The sequence below is a fragment of the Sus scrofa genome, chromosome 9 (assembly GCF_000003025.6).
Source record: "Sus scrofa isolate TJ Tabasco breed Duroc chromosome 9, Sscrofa11.1, whole genome shotgun sequence".
Classification (NCBI taxonomy): domain Eukaryota; kingdom Metazoa; phylum Chordata; class Mammalia; order Artiodactyla; family Suidae; genus Sus; species Sus scrofa.
In genome coordinates this window covers 98578339-98604348 of record NC_010451.4, presented here as the reverse complement: position 1 = coordinate 98604348, position 26010 = coordinate 98578339, and the positions used below count along the sequence as shown (strand labels likewise).

General features: G+C 32.3%; 1 long non-coding RNA gene across 1 annotated transcript in view; it reads left to right on the top strand.

Annotated features, from left to right (window-relative positions):
• LOC110255496 overlaps positions 1 to 26010 on the top strand; it is a 293636-nt gene that overhangs the window by 182869 nt on the left and 84757 nt on the right. The window contains exon 2 of the long non-coding RNA XR_002335883.1: positions 21938 to 21983. This is a non-coding gene — a long non-coding RNA (uncharacterized LOC110255496). The remainder of the gene's footprint in view (positions 1 to 21937; positions 21984 to 26010) is intronic.

Sequence of the window (26010 nt, the reverse complement as noted above, 5' to 3'; positions counted from 1 at the left end):
TCTGAAATTCAAGACTTAAGAACCAGTGCGAATGCTTGACATTCTGGCTCCTGCAATTCCCTTGAGTAGTAATGTCCTTTGTCTCTGACCTGAGTCTCATGTCATCTACAGCAAACGTGAAGCTATGGGAAGCAAACAACTCTGCTTGCAAGTAAGGCAAAATCTCATACCTTTCACATGTCCTTGCCATGGTGAACCTCAGTCTATCTAATCACTAGGACATAGCTAGGTGCATAAACCAGGGCAAATTCAAAATCTCTAGAAAGAATGTTTCCAATGTGCACTGGGCCTTTATGGCAGCCTACTAGAGCTTCTAATATAGTAGAGGCCAAATTTTCAGGGAATTAGTATAGTAAAGCACTTGCAATCAGAACTACCTGATTCCAATAAAAGCTGTTATATCTATGGATGTTATTTAACCTTCCTACACATCATTTCCCTCATTTATAGTATGTGCAAAGTTATGGTAACTACCTCAGAGCTGTTATGAAGAGTACATGAGGTAATTCATGAAAGGAACAAGCATATTATAGGATATATGAGAAGCACTCAACAAATATTTTATATTGCTTTAGAGTTATACAGGATACCTCATTAAATAGCTCAAAATCTAGAATGGAATCTTATAGGCACTTACATTGTACACCCCATGGGATTTTGATTTGAGTATTTTCATAAGTAATCTATCCCATTCTGAGTTCTGTTCAACATCAACACTAGCAATAAGATTCCTATGTAATGTTAAAAGGTTTCCCTGAAGAATTAAAGCATCTTTATATACATATATATACTGGGATGCTTTATGAAGAGTTGGTAACTGTAGAAGATTGCCTGAATGGTGCAATTCATCCTCTACACCCACCGACAAATAGTTCTAATTTACAAACTTGATTATGTCAGTTTTATACTAAAATATCCTCCTTACAAAAGAGAATCCAAATAACTTAGCATACAGTGTTTCTCATTTTTCTTGTTTCTCCTTTTCCCCACATGCAGTAATATCAAGGCTTTTCCTTATTCTCTTCAATACCTCCATTTTTACAGATATGATTTTGTGCCCAGAAAAACTTCTGATTTATTCCTTGTGAAATCTTACTCATTCTTCAGGAACCAAATTCAATATTACTTCCTCGGTAAAGACATTCCCAATTTTCCCAGGACAGTTAGTCACCCAAGCTGCTATCATCTAAAAGAGTTTTGTGAAAACTTTATTATGTAAATTATAATGTGGAATGTAAAGATTTGCTTACATGAGTGTTTCCTTATTGTCACATTCATGTTTATATATCCAGTGCTCAAAACAATGAAAGGTTTATTATTTATATTTTTGGCCTTTGAATGAATGAAGAAATGAACAAAAGATCCTGTGTCTGCCGTGATATTATAGATTAAATTCTATCCTGAGAAGTTACTTCCTTTGAGTCTTACAATGTATATTCTTAGAGAATCTTATATTAAAATCCAAAACTATCTGGGAAGCACATGCGGCCAAACACAGTGCTGCCTTGGTGCCTTTGAAATGACTATTCTTTCCACCTGGGACATTTTTCCCCTAGATGTTTTACATATTTTGATCATCATCTTCTTTAAGTTTTGGCTCAATTATTACTTTCTTTATTGAGGTTAGTAAACTTCTGATTTAAGTAGAAACTCTTCAGTCTCCCCATTCCCTGCCTTGTTTTTTTCCTGTCAAATTATCTAATCATCCTTTAACATTCTAGGAAGTTGTTTAAAGTATAATATCTATTGTCAATTTCCACTTGCTATAATATAAACTATATGAGGGCAGGGATGTATTCTTTTCTCTTCAAGAAGACATCTCACAAAGAAGAATACTAGGCTTAATGATTATTTTAAATAGTTGCTATAAGAAACAAACTATTGATAAGAGTCTCATTGAATGCTTTCTGAATTCAGTATACTGTAAAAACTGATTTAGAGAAAAATGCAAGGATTTGATTTGTGATGCTCAAATTATTTTTAGAATGTTTTCAATACTGATTTCATAGTTCATCCAAGTACCTGGCTATATAGATAGAGAGATTTATATGCTAATATAATATTTTTCCCTCTCCATGATTATTTGTTAGTTCCTTCTAAAATATAATTTAATGTGTGAAAAACTATACTTTTTAAAGCATCTTTGAAAGTCCAGAGCTAAAATAAGCAACAGAAGGACATGCTGAAAACAGTTAATTAATTTGTGTATTTTGGCTAAGCAGGGAAGAACAGAGGGCAATGGGGGAAGGAAAGAAGAGGTCTGGTCTGTTTGTTACTCATCCTGTGAGTCACTGGTTGCATGTCTGAAAAATATTATCTCTTTTATGAGTAACTTCAGCACTTTTGAACCAAAGGCTTAAGTAACCCTTGGAGGAAATGAGAGTTTATAATTGGTTACTGAGTTATTATTTAATCTTATAACTGGAACAATCCCTTTAATACATGAATTCCCTCATATAGAATATCAAACTAACAGATACAGATTATACTTAGTAGTAGTCTTTTTTTTTTCTGGTTGTTCTGTGTTTTTGTTTGTTTGTTTTGGTTTGGTTTTTTGTCTTTTGTCTTTGTAGGGCTGCACCCATGGCGTATGTAGGTTCCCAGGATAGGGGTCTAATCAGAGCTATAGCTGCCGGCCTACACCACAGCCACAGCAATGCCAGATCCTTTACCCACTGAGTGAGGCCAGGAATCGAACCCACAACCTCATGGTTCCTAGTCGGAATTGTTTCCACTGTGACATGATGGGAACTCCTGGTTGTTCTGTTTACTTAGGATTATACAATTAGGATTATACACATTCAGATATTTGCTTATTTTTGATTGGTGGGTGAATTTTTAATTACCTTTTATTTTGAGATCTCCCAAAACACTTCAAAGAGCCTATATTTTTTAAAATTGCTAATTTAAGTCTGATAGAAAAGGTAGATAGTTACAGAGCATTCTGTTTTTGGCTTTTTCATGAATAGAATGTTTATGGTAAAAAAATAGATAATGAAGAGAAAAAGATAAGATTATTTTTTCTCTTTTGCTTCCTTAAAATATTCTTTTGAAAGTTACATTGTTTATGCAGTTTGGAGAAGTATTCAGGCCTTAAAATTTGTAAAATTAGCGACCAGCATGTGGGTCATGCCGAATGAATCTGTTTAAAAAATGAAAATTGGAAAGTATTTTGCTGAGATTTAAATTGAAAATCTTATAGAGTCAAAGTTAACTACACTAATCTCTCTACTTCCTGAGGTTGTGACAACAAAAGAATTCATTAATATACTTAAACATATGAACTGAACATCTGAAAGCAGTCTAACTAGGTGATGAATCAAAGAGAGAAATGTGAGGCATTATTTTCTGAAATTGAGAGAACATAATATTCACTTCAGTGTTCCTTTTTGCACATAAGGTAACCAAGATCACAAATGAAGATGTTGGACATTTCAGTCCATTCTTGGAGAACTACATCGCATACATGGTTTGTTGGGTGAGGAAATTGGAAAGCTACTTACTATTTGATAGGTCTCTTATTTGGATCTTCTCCAAACTCCTTATTTTTCTTCTCTTTAAAGAAGATGTCATTTTCCTCACAGATTTTAAAAATTATTATTATATATATATATATGTATACACACAATGTGTTTATGACATTTCTTGGTTCAGAAAGCTATTAAATATGTTCAACTCCATAACCTTTCTCTTTACCTTCCACTTGTCATCCTAAATTTGTTCTCTGGAGCTACATTAAACAAGCCTCATTGAAATTCTTTTTTATTGTTTCATGAATTTGAAAAGAATGTTGGTATTTTCCTTAATTATTCAATGATTGTATTCTCTCAGTTAAACATCACTAGACCTGAAACTCATTTTTAGGATGTATAATCTCAAGTGTTCTCCAAAATGTAGTTATTTTTTCCAAAGGCATATCTGCAGATTTCTGAAATTCAATCCCTAAACTGTATTCATTATGCCGTCAAAAGAAAGTTGACTGGTTCCAGGTAGAGTACAATTATCTTGAGGTGTATATTATACTTAGATAGTAACACTAAGAAGACAATGACATATTATTCTCTACTATATTTTGTTCATATTCTTTTATATTTGGGGACAAAATTATTGTTAATAATTTTACTCAGAAAGTTTGGTCTGAATACTAACTGCTTAGTCACAAAGCCTACAATGTATCTCATAATATCTACTATGTTATTTTGGAAAATGCTGACTTTAAACTTCTTTGGCCTTATTTCTAAAATAAAAATATCATAATGCCCATCATATAGGTTGTGTTGATTTTGGTGTGTGGCACATGGAACACACATAATTAGTAGTGATGTTAGCAGGAAATCATTGTGTCATAATATTATATTATTCAACATTATAAAGTGTTCTAAGAAGCCACATTATGAAGGGTTCTAAGAAGCAGCATTATAAAGTTGTTCTAAGAAGTCTTTTAGCTAATTTAGCTTTTCCTTCTTGAAAGGAATTAATCTCAAAATTATAGCTTTGAAGTACTCTCTTCTTTAGCCATGAGAATTTTAAACTGTGAAGTCTTTTCCTTGAAGTTGAGGAAGTCCATACATCTAATGTATAGGAAATATCTTTGCTCATACTCATTGTTTTCTGCTTTGAGATGTAAATGACCTGGTCACTTTTCCTCAAATAGAATCAAAGTTGCTTAATCCTTGTTCTTTCAGGATGAAATCTAAAATAGCTGCTCTATTACTTATTCTCTTTACCCTCTTGAGAGAAGAAATAATCTCTAAGATAGAACAAAAAAGTATTTATTGCTCATCTTTCAGTATAATAAAATTTGTATTTGCTGTATGAATTATCATATTACCATATCACAAGTAGTTCTTGTCTGTGACCATTTTGGGTTTTTTTTGTTGTTGTTGTTGTTTTTGTTTGTTTATTTTATGGTGATATTTTATTTTTTTTATTTTTATTTTTTTTATATTTTTTTTATTTTCCCACTGTACAGCAAGGGGGTCAGGTTATCCTTACATGTATACATTACAATTACATTTTTTCCCCCACCCTTTCTTCTGTTGCAACATGAGTATCTAGACAAAGTTCTCAATGCTATTCAGCAGGATCTCCTTGTAAATCTATTCTAAGTTGTGTCTGATAAGCCCAAGCTCCCGATCCCTCCCACTCCCTCCCCCTCCCATCAGGCAGCCACAAGTCTCTTCTCCAAGTCCATGATTTTCTTTTCTGAGGAGATGTTCATTTGTGCTGGATATTAGATTCCAGTTATAAGTGATATCATATGGTATTTGTCTTTGTCTTTCTGGCTCATTTCACTCAGTATGAGATTCTCTAGTTCCATCCATGTTGCTACAAATGGCATTATGTGTGACCATTTTGTAATCAAATCAGTAATATATAGTAATGAATATAGTTGTGATAATAAAGATCAGTATTTGTATTTAACAATATTATAAGTGCTATGTCAGGTATTATTTATTTTCATAAATCTCTATTTTTTGGTTTACACCACTCCCAGTAGCATCATCTGCTCAAGCCATATAGAACTTCTGCAAGTTTTCCCAGCTGTTCTTTGGTATTTTAAACCACGTAGGCTTGTCTTTTCTCCATGGCAAACTCCTAGTTATCATTAAATATCATCCTCAGATAGAGTTAATCACTCCTATCATTAATTCACTTATAAAAAGGCATTTTAATTGTTTGTTAGTATGTCTCTAACAAAATGTACTTGTTATGAGCTCTCTGAAGGCAAGGATAATTTATCATCTTTGTAATGTGTGCATTGCACATAGTACAAAAATTTTTGAATAATTGAATAGTGAATGAATGCACATAATGAATAAATAAAAGAGGAAATGAACCTCTAAATGTGTAATGGTTATTAAATCTCGAACACAACCAACTATGGAGAACACAATCTCTCTTTATTTCCCATCCATAAAAATAACTGAGGGGTCAAATGGACTTTGTTTAAGCATCACATGTTAAAAACCTACTTGTATTTTAAAGTGAGTAAAATGCCATAATTAAAAATCTGAAGATTAGCACCCGTATGTTCATGGCAGCACTACTCACAATAGCCAAGACATGGAAACAACCCAAATGTCCATCAACAGATGATTGGATTAGGAAGATGTGGTATATATACACAATGGAATACAATTCAGCCATAAAAAAGAACAAAATAATACCATTTGCAGCAACATGGATGGAACTAGAGATTCTCATACTGAGTGAAGTCAGAAAGAGACAAATACTGTATGATACCACTTATATCTGGAATCTAATATATGGCATCAATGAACCTTTCCATAGAGAAGAAAATTATGGACTTGGAGAATAGACTTGTGGTTGCCAAGGGGACAGGGGAGGAAGTGGGGTAGATTGGGAGCTTGAGGTTACTAGATACAAACTATTGCCTTTGGAACAGATTAGCAATGAGATCCTGCTGTGTAGCACTGGGAACTATGTCTAGCCACTTATGATGGAGCGTGATAATGTGAGAAAAAAGAATGTATGCATGTATATGTAACTGGGTCACCATGCTGTACAGCAGAAAAAAAAATGTATTGGGGAAATAACAATTAAAAAATAAATAAAAATAAGATAAAATTCCAAATTCCTAACTTCTCTGGGAAAATCATAAGACATGGCAATATTGTGTGCATTATTATAACAACTGTTGGCTCAGGTTAGATGATAGCTGCCCCCACTAGCCTGGCACATACAGTCCTTGTCCATATATTCTTATGTACAGTTTCTCTCATTTGCCATTAGTGCATGAATTTGACCCTGGGATTCAGTGTGCTTTATTAGAATTTTGTTTTTGTTTTGTTTTTTTTTTCGTTTTGAAAAAAAAAATTTATTGATGGATAGAGTTTTTAAAAACCCTAAAAAATTGAATATGTCTATTCTCAAGAAAAAGAGAGTGATGTACATTTTAGAGAGAGGAGAAATAATAGAGAAGTCTGTAAGAATGAGGTACATATAACAGATAAAACTCTCATTTGAAAGATTTCATCTCTATACCAGGAGGAAAGAAACATTCATATCATTACAGATGGAGAGCCAAGAAAAAGCTATAAAATGGAAAATGTTAAAATTACTTTTATCATCCTTTAGTCTTCCCAAATATTTTAGTTATTTTCCACAATTGCTACTCTTTTTCAACCTTGTATGCAATATATAAGCACTTGGGTCTGTTGGCTTTTTGAGTATTTTCTTATGGGAGTTTCACATACATGTAAAAATGTAAATGCTTTTCTTTTTCTTTCTTTCTTTTTTTTTTTTTTTTTTTTTGTCTTTTTGCTATTTCTTTGGGCTGCTTCTGCGGCATATGGAGGTTCCCCAGGCTAGGGGTCGAATCGGAGCTGTAGCCACCGGCCTACGCCACAGCAACACCAGATCCAAGCCGCTTCTGTGACCTACACCACAGCTCACGGCAATGCCGGATCCTTAACCCACTGAGCAAGGGCAGGGACCGAACCCACAACCTCATGGTTCCTAGTCGGATTCGTTAACCACTGCATCACGACGGGAACTCCTGTAAGTGCATTTCTCCTGCTGATCTGTTTTATGTCCATGTAATTCTCAGGCCCAGCAAAGATTCTAAGAAAGCAGAGAAAAATTTTACTTTCCCTACCCTAGGATACACCTCTAAAAGCCTTTTATTCACTTTGTAACAGAACATTGTATAAACGTAATATCCTAAAGTCCTGTGGTGTCTTGTCCTCAAATATGCATAGTACTGAATCGCAGAATCTAGCAAATGATCCATTGGGAGATAGTGGTAGATGTAGCAATGGGTGGTATATCATGGGTGAACACAGTGGAACTTAGCAGCTGTTAAGCAGATAAAAGGTGACATGGCAGTAATTTCTGAAGCACACTTGAGTCTTAATTTATAGGTAGCTGATATCCTTTGTGAGAAGGAGACACAAGGTCCAGTGACATTTATTATAAAATAGTTAATATGACCCTGTTCTGACATTTGCATGATACATAATGAAGTATAACATACTATGTTTTGGAGTTCCCATCGTGGTGCAGTGAAAACAAATCCAACTAGGAATCAAGAGGTTGTGGGTCCAATCCCTGGCCTCGCTCAGTGGGTTAAGGATCTGGCGTTGCCGTGAGCTGTGGTGTGGGTCACAAACATGTGCTCAGATCTGGCGTTGCCGAGGCTGTGGCGTAGGCCGGAAGCTGTAGTTCTGATTATAACCTCCATAGGTCCTAAGTGTGGCCCTAAAAAGCAAAAAAAATAAATAAATAAAAAAGTAAAATAAAATATTATGTTTTAGTCCTTATTTGAAGAAGTTTCTGTTTAACTCCACTCCTGACTGCAGCAGAGATAACTTTGTGTTTACCAAAACCTTTATTCTATTTTTCCTGCTACACAGCTAAACATTTCTAAGCCTTCCTTTCACTAGGTGTGTCCAATAAAATGTGGAAGGAAGTAGAATACATAGTTCCAGGGCTGGCACATAAATACCTCAAGCATGATCTTTTAAATTCTCTCTGATTAGATATGGAAAAACCTTTACTAGTGTTTGAGCCCTAAGGATTAGGAGAGCCACACTAACCTGGATCCCTGAAAGACAATATGAAAGCTGCCCATCAACCAAAAATATTTGCATTAGGATTGAGTGAAAAAGAGACTTCTGTTGTGCTAAGCTATGGGTATTTGGAAGTTACCTACCCTAACAAACAAACCTAGTTAACCATATGGTCTGAAATTCTCTCTCTTCACATCCTTTCAGTTGGTTATCTCTCTCAATGTGAAAACAAAACAAAACTAGCTGAAACCAGAGACCACAGTCTTTGTGCACAAATAAGTAGTTATTTGATCTGTCCCACAAACATCATTATTTCAGTCTTTGCATTGTCTACCTGAAAACTATCAAAAGCACTGTCTGTCATATTCTGTTCCTTGTCTGAAAGAAGCTAGACATGTTCAAACTGCCATGGTCATTCCAGAAGAATTGTTAAAAAATCACTGCACACTCACAAACCTGTACTTTCCTTCCTAAAATAAGGTGTTGACCTCAAACAAAAACAGTTTTAAGCTACATCTACATGGGTGACCATGTGTGGCATAAAATAGATTTTCCAGCATGCGTTTATTTGGCAATGACTTAAAAGTACAACCAGATGTTTTATGGAGAACTGCTCTTTTAGCCACAAATGTTTCCAATTTAAATACGTTTGTTTTGACTCTATTTTGCTGCAGATGGAAAACATCCATTTTCTTTCTTTCCAGTGGGGATAGACAGTGAACATTGGCAAATCTCATAGAAAATGGTTACCAGTGTAGACAAAACCTCAGTGAAAGCTGTGTTTCCATAAAAAGAATTTTTAAAAGACAATTTTGCATTTTAAACAGGTTGGCTCTTTTAAGACAGTTTTTTGTCATCTAATTTGTACCATAAGTCTTAAACATCTGTGTGTGTTTGATCCAAAGGGAACTACCTGACTTTTAAGTGATAAGTCAGATGAATCTATTCAAAATGACAGCATAGCTTCTGGATGTACTATCAATAGCTACTGCATATAGATATTTTGGAATCTTTTATCACAATGTGTTATATGGAAACATTTTTATCAAATTTATTTCCAACTGGCAGGTTTAAAAATAATAGAAGTTTTACCTAACACATACAAATAACAAAATTTTTTTCTTATTTTTCAATAATAATGTGTATGTGATGGAGTATAAAATTGTCTTGGCAAGGATATAATTTTTTTGTTTTAAGAACCTAGAGTTTTATTTAACTCATGAAATATGTTTTCTTTAACCAAATTATTATTAACATTTGTTGTTATAATTTAACCCATGTTTTGTGAGGAGCTTCCTGAAAGACAAGATTTTTAAAATTTTATTCCCTGTCTTAGGTATTCAAATGAATTTTTTGAGAAGATGAAATACTGTTTTAAGTAGCAAAATTATAATTTTTATTTTTCCATTGAAACAGTTCAATCTCTGTTATCCAAAATGTACATCCATAGACTGGACACTGTGATATCCAAATCATATTTTTAAAAATAAAGCCTTTAAAAAAAGATTAAAATGCTAAAAGGAACGCTGATTTTCGTTAGTCATTACATTAATGCAAAACAATTGTTTGTTTCTTCTCCTATGTCATTCCAGTTTCAAATGTTTTCATTTAACATATCATTCTTTGTTGAAAATATTCATATCCATGTTATACAAATTTTTTTTCCAGATAGCATTAATCCTTGTTAGGTTTCTTTTGGTTATTCTCTTCTGTCACTGATTCTCTAATGAAATTTGTTATTAAAATAAAGATGTTCCTAAAAAAAAAGCACTTTTCATCCTATGTTAATTACTTTTTTGCCACCCAATATATGATCAATTTGGCTTAATTACAAGATATTGCTCTCAAGAATAGCTACATGTTGGGGAAAATCTGGGGTTCTCACATAATCCACTTAAGGAAAAGAACTCTGAGATCTTGGTTCTGTTCCAAAATTTCTCCAGTGACCCTCCCAGTTTGATAACAATGGGGAAAAATTCCTTTTGCCAGATCACAGAGCTAGACAAGACCCTGAGAGTATGGAGTAGTCATAGATTGTTTGAATGACCCACTGGAATTGGCTGTTGGCTGGGGAAAACATGGATTAAAGGCAGTTTTTAACAGCGGAGAAAAGTGTATGTTCAGAAATATTTTGGTGTTTTCTGGAAAAGGAAAAGCAACACCTGTCTGTTTATATGTTTCCTTAATAGTATTATCCCATTATATTTGCAAATTAAAGTGACAGATAGAAAATATGATTGCTTTACTATTACCTCAATCTAACAGAGTATAGTGATGGGAATTTTAATGGGAGAATTAAAGAGAAGAATCTCTCTTTTTCACCCAAACTAAATAAATGATTTTATATAAAATTTAATTGACATCTTCCATATCTATATATTTCTAGAAAACTTACTGTTTTAATGTTATAAAGCACTCTTGGCTAGGAGGACTGTGTATTACCATAAAATATTATTTCTTCTTTTTAATCTGTTGATAACTGCCAGAATATCTATCTTGGGTTCAAGTATAATTGTGTTTGTTTTATGATGACTTAATACCTTTGTCTATTTTAACATATTATTCCACATTTTTTGTCTGAAATTTTTTATTTAAAATTTTTTATTAAAGTACAGTTAATTTATAATGTTGTGGCAATTTCTGCTATACAGAAAAGTGACCCAGTCATGCATATATACGTATTAACTTTCTTATATTATTTTCCATCATGGTTTATCCCAAGAAACTATGTACTAGCTTATAAATTTTTATAATATCATCAGGTTATCTTTTTGCAGTTTTATTAACATATAATTACATAATATTGAATAAGGTATACAGTGTGTGATTTGATACACTCATATGTTCAAGATGATTACTGCTATGGAGTTAACTAACACCTCCATCAGCTCACCTATACCATTTATTTTGTGTGGTGAGAAATTTAAGATTTACTCTCTTAGCAGCTTTCAAGTATATAATGCAGTTTAGTTATCTATAATCCATATGGTGTACATTAAATCCCTAGAACTTACTCATTGTATAACTAGAAATGTGTACTATTTGGCCAGTACACATTTCTGTACTATTTCCCCAATGTTCAGGCCATGGTAACCACCATTCTACTTTCTGTTTCTACATGTTCAATTTGTACAAGTTGTAAGTAAGATCATACGTATTTGTCTTTGGCTGATTTGTTTCACTTACCATGATACTTTACACAGGTCCATACATGTTATCCTAACTGATACAGTTTCCTTATTGCTTATAGCTGAATATTACTGTACACACATATATACAATACGTATTCTTTATCCTTTCATTCATTGATGGACACTTAGATTCTTTCCATGTATTGACTATTGTGAATGATGTGCAGTGAACATGGGAGTGGATAGTATGGACATTTAACAATATCAGTTCTTCCATGAATAGAGGATATGTCCATTTATTTGGGTCTTCCTCAGTTTCTTTCACCAAAGTCTAGTAGTTTTAATTGTTTAGATAATTCACCTACTAGGTAAAATTCATCCCAAGTATTTTAATTTTTGATACTATTTTGAATAATAATATTTTCTTTATTTTTTTCAAATACTTATCATTAGTATATAGAAATGCAACTGATTTCTGTATGTCTTTTTTTTTCCTATAACTACTGAGTTTATTGACTAGGTCTAACAGTTTTTTTGATGGAGTCTTTAGAATATTCTATATAAAAGATCAAAAGATTTTTCTAGTTCCTTTAGATACAAAGTTAGGTTTTTTATTTGAGATCTTTATTTTGTATTAAAATATACAAATATTGCTATAAAATTCTAAAGGAACTGTTTTTTGCTGCATTCCATAGCTTTTAGCAAGTTGTGTTTTCATTTTCATTGTTTAAAGATTTTTTTTTTAATTTCCCTTCTCATTTCTTCTTTGACCCATTCATTGATCAGGAGTATGTTGTTTAGTATCTACATATTTGTAAATTTTCCAGATTTTCTTCTATTTTTGATTTCTAGTTTTCCACGTTGTGGTTAGATGAGATACTTGGTATGATTTAAGTCTTCTTAAATTTGCTAAGATTTGTTTTATAACTTCTCATATGATCTATCCTAAAGAATGTTCCATGTGAACTTAAGGAGAATGCATATTCTGCTGCTGCTAGATGAAATGTTAGACTGATAGATAGATAGATAGATAGATAATAGATGATGGATGGATGGATGGATAGATAGATAATAGATGATGGATGGATGGATGGTAGATAGATAATAGATGATGGATGGATGGATGGATGGTAGATAGATAATAGATGATGGATGGATGGATGGATGGATGGATAGATGGATAGATAGATAGGAAGGAAGGAAGGAAGGAAGGAAGGAAGGAAGGAAGGAAGGAAGGAAGAAGAAAGAAAGAAAAGAAAAGAAAAGAAAAGAAAAGAAAAGAAAAGAAAAGAAAAGAAAAGAAAAAATGAATCTGTTAGGTCCCTTTGGTCTAAGTATAGTTCAAGTCCAAAGTCTCCTTATTGATCATCTGTCTGATTGGTGTACCCACTGATGAAAATGGAGTATTGAAGTCCTTTAATATTATTGTACTGATGTCTATATCTCCCTTCAGATATGTTAGTATTTCCTTAATAAATTTATGTGCTCTGATGTTGGGTGCATTTATATTTCTTATTATTATAGCTTCTTGATAAATCAATCATTATATGATAACTGTTGTCTCCTGTTACCTTTTTTGGTTTAAAGTCTATTTAATCTAATGTAAGAACAGCTCTTACTACACTGTTTTGATTTCCATTATCATGGTAGGCATATCTTTTTCCATCCCCTCATTACGAGCCTCTGTGTCTTTAAAATAAGTCCCTGTTGGCAGCATATAATTGGGTATTTTTTCTTTTTATCTATCCAGATACTCTTTGCCTTTGATTGGAGAATGTAATCCGTTTACATTTTGAGTAATTATTGATATATAAAGACTTGCTAATGCTATCTTATTAATTGTTTTCTGGTTAATATATATTTTCCTTTTTTTCTTTCTTCCTCTCTTGTGTCTTCCTTTGTTGACTGAAAACTTTCTGTAATGATATGATTTGATTCCTTTCTCTTTACCTTTTGTGAATCTGTTAAAGGTTTTTACTTTGTGGTTATCATGAGGCTTACAAAAATATTTTACAGATGTAACAGTGTCTTTTACACTAATAACTTAACTTTGAACACACAAAAATGCTACCCCTTTACACCCATCCCCTTTTATGTTTTGATGTCATATTTTATTTCTTTTTATATTGTGTATTTATTAACAAATTATTTAGGCTGAAATTATTTTCATATTCTTGGGATGTGTAAATATAAAGTTAGTGTCCTGTGAATTAAATTTTTCTTAGAGTATTTACTTTCGGTATTTTGTGCATACCTAAGAATAAATTGGAAGTTCCTACTGTGGCACAATGGGATCATTAGTGTCTCTGCAGCTCTGGGACACAGGTTTAATCCCTGGTCCAGTGTGGTGGGATAAGTATCCATCATTGCCACAGATGCAGCATAGGTTGCAACTACAGCTGAGATCTCTCCCTTGCCCAGGAACTCCATATGCCATAGGGAAGCCAAAAAAAGAGTTGGGGTAGATTTTAGGGTGTCTGAATCTGTTTATATAACTTTCACTAATTCTTAAAAAGATGTTTGTTTCCTATTTAAATCAGAAATTCAAGAAGGTCTAGTTGACACTTTATAGTGACAAAGGTAGTCAGAGTGTAAGTAAATGGTACTTTAATGATTACCTACATTACAATAATCTCCAAAGTACACAGATACTGAGTCAAAATTCCGTGCTCCACGAAAATGAAAATACTTGAGAATTTCCAATAAGAGTAAATATGTGACATCATTGCCTTTATACTAAATTTAGAAATCTGTGTTGAAATATATGGTACAAAAAGACTACAATGATGAATTTGTAAACAATAGTTTCCTTTCATAAATGACCTCATGGACCTATGGGAAATTGCTAGGTTCTCCATCTGGTATATGATGACTAATACTGAGCAATCACTTTGGAAGATAGTGATTCAATAAAATTGAGTAACTTTAAGGAAGTTAAAACTTCCCACAGCGACTCATTGTTAGCCCATAAAAAGCATGGGCCTGTAAAATCAAGGCATTTGTTTTTAAAATTCATTTAACAAACCTTTAATGCAATATATTGAAACCTGCAGAAAAGCAAGTCGCTATTGCTTTCAGCACAAAGAATTACTTAAAATTGTATCAGTGGCCATGAACCAAAACATAATGTGGTTTCTAAAATAAATGAAGTGCAAACAAAAATTCAAAAGGATAATTGAGTAGATAAACAATATACTCTCAATTTTTGATTAATCTCATTAGTTGATGATTTACACATAAATCTGGGCAAATTAAACTTTAGAGAAAATAAGGATAAATTAGTAAGACAATGAGACTCTGACTATCTAATAGTATCTACAAAGCCTAACCTTAAGATCCTTTGAAGGCCTTTTGTCTTTCTGGAACATCTATAAGAAATCACCATAAATGTCTCTGAGACTGCAACAAAAATCTTTCTGTCAGACCTTGCCTTCATTTTTACTTTGAGGCCTTGGGGTTTTTTTTAGCAGAATTCCAGATTTGATGTTTTTCTGAGGTCTTTCTTACATTAATAAACCTTTGCAGGCTAGAAAGAAGGTCAAAGATAAGAAATCTCTTTCCTCGCGCTTCCAGTAACACTTTCCTCCGTTACCTTCAATGTGTCATAGACAGGCTCTTCAAGAATAGCATGCTTCCATAATTTTGGTCCCCAAATCAGCATATCATAGGTTTTTTATGAAACTTCCCAAATTTTGGTGGTTCTTCCAAACTGTGTCTTTGTTTTCTTTTTTGTTTTGTTTTTTGTTTGTTTGTTTGTTTTCTACTTTTATATAACAAATCACCAAATCTTAATAGCAGAAGACAACTATTTAATCTTGTTTATGGTATTATAGGTTAGGTCAAGATTTTAAAAAGCAGGATGAGGATAGCTTGCTTCTGGATCACTGATATTTGGGATATTTGAGATCTCAGCTGAAAAGACCAGAGTAACTGGGACTAACTCAGTTGGAGATTGGAATGATCTGGAGGCTTCTTTACTCACTTGTCTGGCCCCAGAGCCAGGAGGACCCAAGGCCTAGGGTCAGCTAAAATTATTGAACAGAACAATATCACAGACTTCTCCATTTGGTTTGGCTTACTCATATCATAGAAATTTTAGGGTAATGAGACTTCTTATATGATGGTATGTTTCTAAGAGTGATTGTCCAGTAAAAGGTGTAAACCAGGTAACCTTTTATCACCTTAGAAAGTCACACAGAATTAACTTCTGATATATTTTTGTGGATGAAGAAGTTGTGAGCATGGATAGACACAAAAGGAAAAGTCAGAATCCACTTTTTCATGGAGATGCATCAAAAAAACATGAGACAGTGTTCTAAAACTACCATATACTATATTAATAATAAGCAAATAATTACATTTATGTTTTAGTAATATTAAACAAATATTTTAAAGGATCTACATATTTATTTTTAATTTATTTGTTTCATGTATTTGTTTTTTAAAAACTCCAAAATAGTTTTTTTCTTGTATAAATATCCATTTTAAGATAGGTATTTACTGGACAGACACAAAAGGAAAAGTCAGAATCCACTTTTTCATGGGAGAAGTATCAAAAAATATGAGACTATGTTATAAAACTACCATAATAAATATAAATAATAAGCAAATAATAATGACTTATATTTTAGTAATATGAAATAAATATTTTAAAGGGCCTATTTATTTTTTGATTTATTTACTTTATATATTTATTTTTTAATGCCAATTTTTTTTAGAAATATCCATTTTAAAATAGATATTTATTTAATTTCTGTTTGATCTGAATGGGTTATGAAATACATTCTCTAGTACTAAATTGATAAAAGTGTGAATATCTGGAGTAAAGGAAATTGAAATATATAGGTTTAAGTTATAGGTCAATTTATCAGATGGCAAATTAACTTAAAAAAATCAAAAAATTGCAAAACATATTGTCTTTTACTTATATTAATTTTCCAGTTAATTGAATTATATTTTTCTCTCACTCTCCAACTTATGTCACCATTTCAGTTACTTTATATTATGTTGACAATTGAAAAAAAATCAGAAATTTAAAAAATAAATTTTAGACAAAAGCACCTGAGTATTTCACACCAATCTTATAATTGAAATATCTTATTGAGGCATTGGAGAACTAGGATTTCAAGGCCAAATACGGAAGAGAAAGGAATAATAAGTTAATGAGAATTTTTCTCCATCCATAGGGCAATTTTTACTCTGAAAGCTAAAAGTGGGAACCTAAGTAGATATATAGTTCTTTCAGCAGAATTAGGAAATTCTAAAGAAAAGGATACTAATAAATCCAAAAGATTTTCAGATCGGACTCTTGAACTGTATCATAGGAGTCAGTATAACAGAAGTATTCCCGATTTTATAAACACTAAAGACTAAAAAATTTTACTTAATAGATGCCATCACAAAACAGGAAATGTAAGAAATGAACACACTGCAAAATTAAAAATTGAGAAATGAAATAACCAAAGCTAAAAAATTAATAGACAATATTATATAAAGTTGAAGAGAGACTAGTGAACTGGAAGGTAAAGCAGAAGAATATATACTCTACAGTTATAGACAGATATATGAATGGAAATTACGTGTAAAAACATGAAAAAGAGGGTTTTTTAAAAGCTAGTGTATGTGCAATTGGTTTTACAAAGGAGGAGAAAAGAATTGGGAAGAAACAATATTTAAAGTTATAATGGCCAAGAATTTTTCAAAGCTGAGTAAAGTCAAGTCACAGACTGAAGTTGTACTACATCAACCCAAGTAAGACAAATACAAAGAAAATCATATCTGCTAGTAGTACATACAATTCATATGCATTAGCTTAAAACCAAATACAAAGAGAAAATTCTGAGGCAATCAGAAAAAAATGCATATTACCATCAAAGGAGCAACAAAAGCCATGATCAGTGACTTCTCAATAAGAATAATGGATAATGCAATAAAATGGAAATACAATATTTTAAAAATATACTTCTAAAAATATATATCCATGAAGCTTCTAAAAAAAAAAAAACACAGGAGAATAACTTTGTGAATTTTTATATAAGCCTTTTTTACAGGTTACAAATGCAACACTGAAAAGTTTTTAAATGAACTTTATTAAAATTACAAATTTCTATTTATCGAAGATACCATTAGGAAATGAGTAGACAAGCTATAAATCATTAGAAAAGGTTACACATATATATTATGCATACAGCTTTCAAAGGATTTTTAAGGATAATAACAAAAATACTCCTATTAGTAATGAAAATAAGAAACATCTAGAAATGGATAGAAGGCTTGAACAGAAACTTTGCAAAAGGTTTTTGACTGGTTGAAAATTCATGAAAGATTGCTAAGACAATTAAGCATCAGGTAAATGCAAATTAAAACCGTAATAAGATCCCATTTAGGACATTTAAAAGCCAAAGGAAACCTGAAGTTATCAAATGTAGGAAGATGTAAAGCACTTAGAGTATGCATACATTGTATGGGAGTAAAATATGATAGAACACCTTTGAAAACCTAATTAGGAACTTTCTATAAAGTTAAACATACATTTATCTATGACTCCAAAATCCTTTCTTGGGGCTCTACGCAGCAAACATATATGTCCACACAAAGACCTCTACAAAAATGTTCATAATGATCTTATTCATGATAGCCATAAGCTTGATGGAACCCTAATGTCCTTTAGCAGATAATGGAGAATTTGTGTAAACTCATATAATGGAATAAGATTATGTGATAAAAAGGAAGAACTATTTATATATGCAACAACATGGATGCATTTCAATAACATTACATTGAGAGAAAGAAAGCAAATGCAAAAGAATATACACTGTATTATTCCACTTTAAGAAGAGATCAATGTAGGGAGAAATAAGAAACTTGTTGTTTCCAGGGGTGGAAATGGGAAAGTTATTAGGTTAATAGGAAAGGGCACAAGGGATATAAAATTGGGTATATAAGAGTACTAAAACTCAAGGAACTCACTAATAAAGATGTAGACATTTCATTATGTATGTTATACATATGTTTCTTAATGATAACGAATAATATAAATAAAAATATATAAACATTTTGTAGTCTTTAATCATTAAAGATATTGAGTAAGAAATTAATCCAGCTTTCCACGTAAAACAAAATAATTCTGTTTTATGCACACTCACACAAAAATAAAAGTAACACTAGTTTTATTAGAAGTACATTGTCTTAATACCAAAATGTGACAAGGACAGTATAAGAAAGCCAAATTCCAAACCAATCTCATGAATAAAGATTTTAAAATTCTAAATGAAACATTGGCAATTCAAATTCATTGTGTTTGTGCATAGGTATGTATGTATGTATGTAAAATCACAACCAAGTTGGATTTGTTCTAGGAATGCAAGTTTCTTTTAATATGTCATTAATGGCAGTTCCCATTGTGGCTCAGTGGCTAACGAATCAAGGAACCATAAGGTTGCAGGTTCGATCCCTGGCTTCACTCAGTGGGTTAAGAATCCAGCGTTTCTGTGAGCTATGGTGTAGATCGCAGACGTGACTCGGATCCCATGTTGCTGTGGCTCTGGTGTAGGCCGGCAGCTACAGCTCCAATTAGACCCATACCCTGGGAACCTCCATGTGCTGCAGGAGTGGCTCTAGAAAAGACCTTAAAAGACAAAAAAAAAAAATATATATATATATATATATGTATGTATGTCATTAATGTAATTTACTATATTGCCAAAGTTGGGGGTCTTCTAATTCACCCTAAATATGTCATAATCACGAGAAGTGATTTAAAGATAGTAAATAATTATGGCACAGTTACTATTTTGTAGTCAGTAGAATTGCTTGACTGCTTGAAGGAAACAGTATTCAGCTCATATTAGAGATCTTCTGTGTCTGCAGAATGATCCATTGGCTAATACATAAGAAAACTCATATTCTAGATGATATTTCCTTAGCCAAAACCCTGTCTACTTCCATATAATCACATTTCAGCAAACTTAGCCTTTGGATGAACTAATTCTCTCTGGATATAAGTGACTCTTCACTCGAGTCTCAGGATTTGTACATACTTTTAAGTGTCATATAACACATTTCATTTTTAATTTGTAGGAACCTGAGCAGTCATATTAAAGAACTGAAGGTAGAAAGTAAAAATAGGAGTGCATAGTTTTGCTTTTTTTAATTTTTTTTCAAACTTTCAACTTTTTCTCTCAGGATCCAGTGTTAACTTTCATTTAACAGCAATCTCAAAAGTATGTCTGTTAGTCAGTTCCCTAGAGAAAATGGTAAACCAGTAAAAACAGAGACAGTATAGTCATTTTTGGCACAAGAGCATAACTTTTTGAACATATCAGGAAGCGTCAATAAAATGTAGTGACACAATATAAATTGAAATGTGATATACTGTAGAATTACAGATTATAGAGTGTCTCTTCTAATATGCATGTCAATCTTGCAAGGGAATGATCTAAAACCCTCTGGTGTCTATCAGGCCATGGGGTCATCCTGGGAAGATATAGTCCTGATTCTATAGAGATCCACAAATAGAACACTGCAAATAAACACAGAGGTTCATGTCTTTATGTATTTCAAGAGATAATGTTTCAATTGGAAAACTGTAGTGTTTAACTTTGTGTTATGTCACAGGGTCCAGATTTTAAAAATACCTTAGTTGGAGTAACCATTTATGAAATAGTTAATTATTTGATTTAGAAAAGTATAAAAAAGAAAAGAAAATAAACACCAGACACTATACTCCATTTTCAAGTTATTGAAAATTACTTGAAAATTAAGTGTCATCTGAGATAACATCTATTTGATAGGTCAAATTTCAAACCAGTTAATTTCTATCAAAATGATTATTAATAGCTTATTTTATGTTAAATTTGTTCTCTGCTTCAAGTTTTTAAATGTGAAAACTTTTAATAATTTTATCTTTGGAAAGTAGTGTATGCAGTTCCCTAGGGTACCATGGGTTAAGGATCCAGCTTTGCCGCAGGTCACAGCTGCACCATAGGTTGAAACCTGGCCTAGAAACTTCCACATGCAACAGGTGAAGCCAAAAAGAAAAAAAGAAATTAAATTAGTGTATTTAAATATGTAGAAGTAAATAATGTTTTACAGACTCCAATTTCTCTTTATTTTTAATATTATGGTATCACCACCAATAAGACAAATGATATTTTATAATAATAAAATATCTATAATCAAAGAAAGAAAAGTTAATAAGTATTTTCATTTATCACAACATTTTTAAAAAGTCTAAGCCTGAAAACACTTCAATTACATGTTTCCCAAGGAAATATATAACACATATACATTATTCTCGTTCATTTTCTGATAATAGAGGAAATGCTTTTTGCCTTTAGGTAAAATATCAGCTGTAAGTTTGTCATGTATGACCTTTATTATGCTGCAGTATGTATCCTGTATGACTACAGTCTGGGGAATTTTTACCATAAATTCACATGGAATTTTATCAAAAGCTTTTTCTGCATCTATTGAGATGATCATATCACTTATATTATTCATTTTGTTAATATAGTGTATCACAATGATTGATTTGCAGATATTAAAAATTCTTGCATCCCTGGGATAAATCCCAGTCAATTATGGTATATGATCCTCTAAATGTATTGTTGAATTTGGTTTGCTAGCATTTTGCTGAAGATTTTTGCATCTATGTTCATGGCCTGTAATTTTTCTTTTTTGTGATATCTTCATCTTGTTTTGGTATCAGGATGATGGTGGCCTCATAGAATGAGTTTGGGAGTGTTCCCTTCTCTGCAATTTTTTGGAATCATTTCAGAAGGATAAGTGTTGACTATTCTCTAAATGGTAAAAGTCACTAGTGAGGCCATCTGGTCCTGGACTTTTGTTTGTTGGGAGTTTTTAATCACAGCTTCAATTTCAGCATTTGTAATTGATTTGTTCATATTTTCTTTCTGGTTCAGTCTTGGAAGATGGTAGCTTTCTAAGAATTTGTTCATTTCTTCTGGGTTGCCCATTTTATTGGCATATAGTTGCTTGTCATAGTCTCTTATGATCCCTTGGATTTCTGTGGTGTTAGTTATAACTTCTCCCTTTCCACTTTTAATTTATATATTTGGACATTTTCCCTTTTTTTTCCTTGATTATTCTGAAAAAAGGTTTATCAATTTTATTTATCTTTTCAAAGAAATATCTTTTAGTTTTATTGGGTTTTTGTTTGTTTTCTTAGTCTCTATTTCATTTCTTTCTTCTCTGATCTTTATGATTTTTTTTCCTTCTATTAATTTTGCTTTTTCTTGTTCTTCTCCCTAGATACCTTAGGTGTAAAAGTTAAGCTGTTTATTTGAGGTTTCCTGAGGTAAGCTTTTCTCATATAAACTTTGCTCTTAAACTGCTTTTGCTGTGTCCCATAGGTTTTGGATCATCATGTTTCTGTTTTCATTTGCCTCTAGGTATTTTTTAAATTTTCTCTTTGATTTCTTCAGTGATACATTGATTGTTTAGTAGCAGATTGTTTAGCCTCCACATGTTTGTGAGGTCTTTTTGTTTTGTTTTGTTTTTTTAGCTATTTTTTACTTGTAGTTGATTTCCAATCTCAAAGCTTTGGGTTTGGAAATAATGCTTGATGTGAATTCTGTTTTTCCGGAGTTTATCATAGCATGTTTTGTGGCCTAGAATGTAATCTACCCTGGAGACTATTCCATGTGCACTTGAAAAGAATGTGTGTTCTGCTGCTTTGTGATGGAATGCTCTATAAATATCAGTTAAGTTCATCTGATATTAAGTGTCATTTAAGACTTGTGTTCCCTTATTGATTTTCTGTCTGGATAATCTGTCCATTGATGTAAATTCAGTGGTAAAGTCTCCCACTACTATTGTGCTTCTATTTCTTCTTTCATGTCTGTTAACACTTGCCATATATATTTAGGTGCTCCTATGTTGGTTGCATATATATTTGTATTTGTTATTCTTGTGTTAATACCTTAATCGTTATGCAGTGTCCTTCTTTTTCTGTTGTAACTGTCTTTATTTTAAAGTCTACTTTGTGTGATATAAGCACTGCTATCCCAGCTTTATTTTGATTTCCATTTGTGTGAAATGCATCTATCCCATCCCCTCACTTTTAGTCTGTGTGTATCTCTGGATCTGAAATGAGTCTCATGTAGACATCATGTATATGGGTCATATTTTTGCATCCTTCCAGCTAGTCTGTGTCTTCTGGTTGAAGTATTTAATCTGTTTAGATTTAAGGCAATTACTGATAATATGTTCTTACTGCTATTTTGGTAATTGTTTTGGATTTGTTTTTGTAAGTCTTTTTTATTTTCTTTTTTGTTCTCTGATTTCATGATTTGATGTTTTAGTGCAATGATTGGATTCTTTTATTTTTTAGTGTGTATATCTATTGTATATTTTGCAGGGAGCTATGCCCAAGTCATGTAGAAGTTCCCAATCTAGGGATAAAATTCATGCCACACCAGCAACCCAAGCCACATCAGTGACAATACCAAATCCTTACCCCACTGAACTACTATGGAACTCCTGTTACAGACTTTTGGTTTGTGGTTACCGTGAGATTTTGGTATAGCAGTGTGTGTGTGTGTGTGTGTGTGTAAAATTGTTTTATTCCATTTATCAATGGTTGTTCAGCAGATGTGATTTTGATGTGCTCATGAGAAGAGGTGAGCTCAAGGTCCCTCTCCTGTTTTGCCTACAAGCAGTCAGGCACTGTTTTTATTCTTATTTTCACAAGGCCCAAGAATAAATTTTAGAGTTTAGATTTGTACATAGTTGATTTGCTAAATTGGGCTCTTAATATTCATGCCACATCTCTTAAACTGGCTATTGAAAAATAATGCATCAAATAACTAAAATTATTACTGGAAACTAAAACTATGATTGAAATTAAAATAAGAACTAATAATGAATTATGTAATAAAATGAGTCAAGTTGGTGATATATAAGATAAAGTCAAAAAATTCTCACAAACTTAAAGTGACAAAGATATGCAATATATTTGAGAAAATTTTGGAGAAATGGATAAATCAAGAAATTTCCTAATTCCAGAAACAAGGTAGAGGAGAAAATATTGAATGAAATTCTCCTCAGTGAAATTATTGAAAGAATCCACTCAATTCTTAGTAAAATGGAGGAAAATAATCCACAGTAGACAATTAGAAAAGTATCTTTCCCACGTGCACCTCTGACACCTTACTACAGTTGCCTAGATTTTTATTCTTTTTGTGCTTCCTTATAAATATACAGATGGCATTACCAGTTTAGGTATGACTAATACAGCATTTTGCTAAAGGTATTTAATTTAGTCATTAAAATTAATAAAAACTAAAGTAAATGAAACATATAGGAAAAAAACAAGGAAGTAAAGGAATAATTTCCTTACCAATGTACAATGTACACCAAAAATACAAGTTTATTTTCAACGTCAGGAACAATCAGTAATGAAAGAGGAACATGAGTGACCATCTTATTATGCAATATTTTATTTGGAAAGATCACATCTCAAAAAGTAAATATTGCAGGACTCATAAGATATTTTCAATAAAAAGCCTTATTTTATAAGGAATCTTTGAATAGACACAGAATTATGAATTTTCCTATAAATTCAAAGTGAACTTTTGGATTCAGATTGTATTTGAGTAGGGTTAAAACTGAAATAATACCTGGTTTGATAAGGATTAGATGTAGGTAGAGAAAATTTCTTCTAAAAGATAATATGTACTTTCATAAATTTTAAAAACTAATTCACATAAATCAATTTAAATATATCAGAAACACTTATTACAAGAAAATTTTAGTAGTGAGCAACATATAATGAGAGTAGAAAAACTTAGTTTTATTGAATTACAGATTTGTTGTCATTTTAAAATTTAAATGAAGTAATGTATAGAAAAGAACACTTTCTCAACTTAAAATGACCATTATTTTAAGTAGCATTTTTAAATCTATGATAGTTGATGAAGCTTACTTGGAATAATGGAATATGAAATGGGCAGTAATACAAAAATAGGGCATTTTCTTTGGATGTCTTTTACTTTTTGCAATGCATATGTGGCAGTGCTACTTATTTTGGCAATGCTAAAATATGTTACATTTCATCAGGAAGTACATAATATCACTTTTAATGATGTTAAGACTGATCAGAGGAGTTGTGAAACTGAGGCCCAGGTGCAAATCATACCAATTAATAGGAATGTCCAGAGCGGAAGTCAGACCTCAGTATTTTTTAAAATTCCCTAGATGGTACTGATATGTGACAAAGTTTGGAAATTGGTAAATTGATTAATTAATTTATTTATTTTTGTCTTTTGTCTTTTTAAGGCTGCACCCATGGCATATGAAGGTTCCCAGCTAGGGGTCTAATCAGAGCTGTTGCTGCCAGCCTATGCCAGAGCCACAGCAATGCCAGATGTGAGCCGTGTCTGTGACCTACACCACAGCTCACAGCAATGCCAGATCCTTAACCCACTGAGCGAGGCCAGAGATTGAACCTGCAACCTTATGGTTCCTAGTTGGATTTGTTTCTGCTGTGCCATGATGGGAACCCCGGAAATCAATTAATTTAAATGATACTAACCAATCTATCTATTTATTTAATTCCATTTTAGTATAACGATCATCGCTTAGATCCATGATATCATTAAGGTATATAAATGTTGACTTTTTAAAATTCTGTTATTATGGTACTGGCATAAAGAAAAAATCCAGAAATACAGACCAATGGAACAGGATAGAAAGCCCAGATATAAACCCAAGTACCTATGGGCAACTAATCTATGACAAAGGAGGACAGAATATACAGTGGATGAAAGATTGTCTCTTCAATAAATAGTGCTGGGAAAACTGGCAAGCTACATGTAAAAGAATGAATGTAGAAAACTGTCTAACACCATATACAAAAATAAACTCAAAATGGATTAATGACCTAAATATAAGGCTAGACACTATAAAACTCCTAGAGGAAAACATAGGCAGAATGCTCTTTGACATAAATTACAGCAACATCTTGTTTGATCCATCTCCTAGAATAATGACAATAAAGATACAAATAAACCAATGGGACCTAATCAAACTCCAAAGCTTTTGCACAGCAAAGGAAACCATAAAAACAAAAAGACAACCCACAGAATGGGAGAAAATCTTTGCCAATGATGCAACAGACAAGGGCCTAATCTCCAAAATATGCAAACAACTCATGCCACTCAAAAACAAAAAGACCAACAACCCTATTGAAAAATGGGCAGAAGAACTAAATAGACACTTATTTAAAGAACACATACAGATGGCCAACAGGCACATGAAAAAATGTCCGATATTACTAACTATTAGAGAAATGAAAATCAAACTACAATGAAGTACTACCTCAC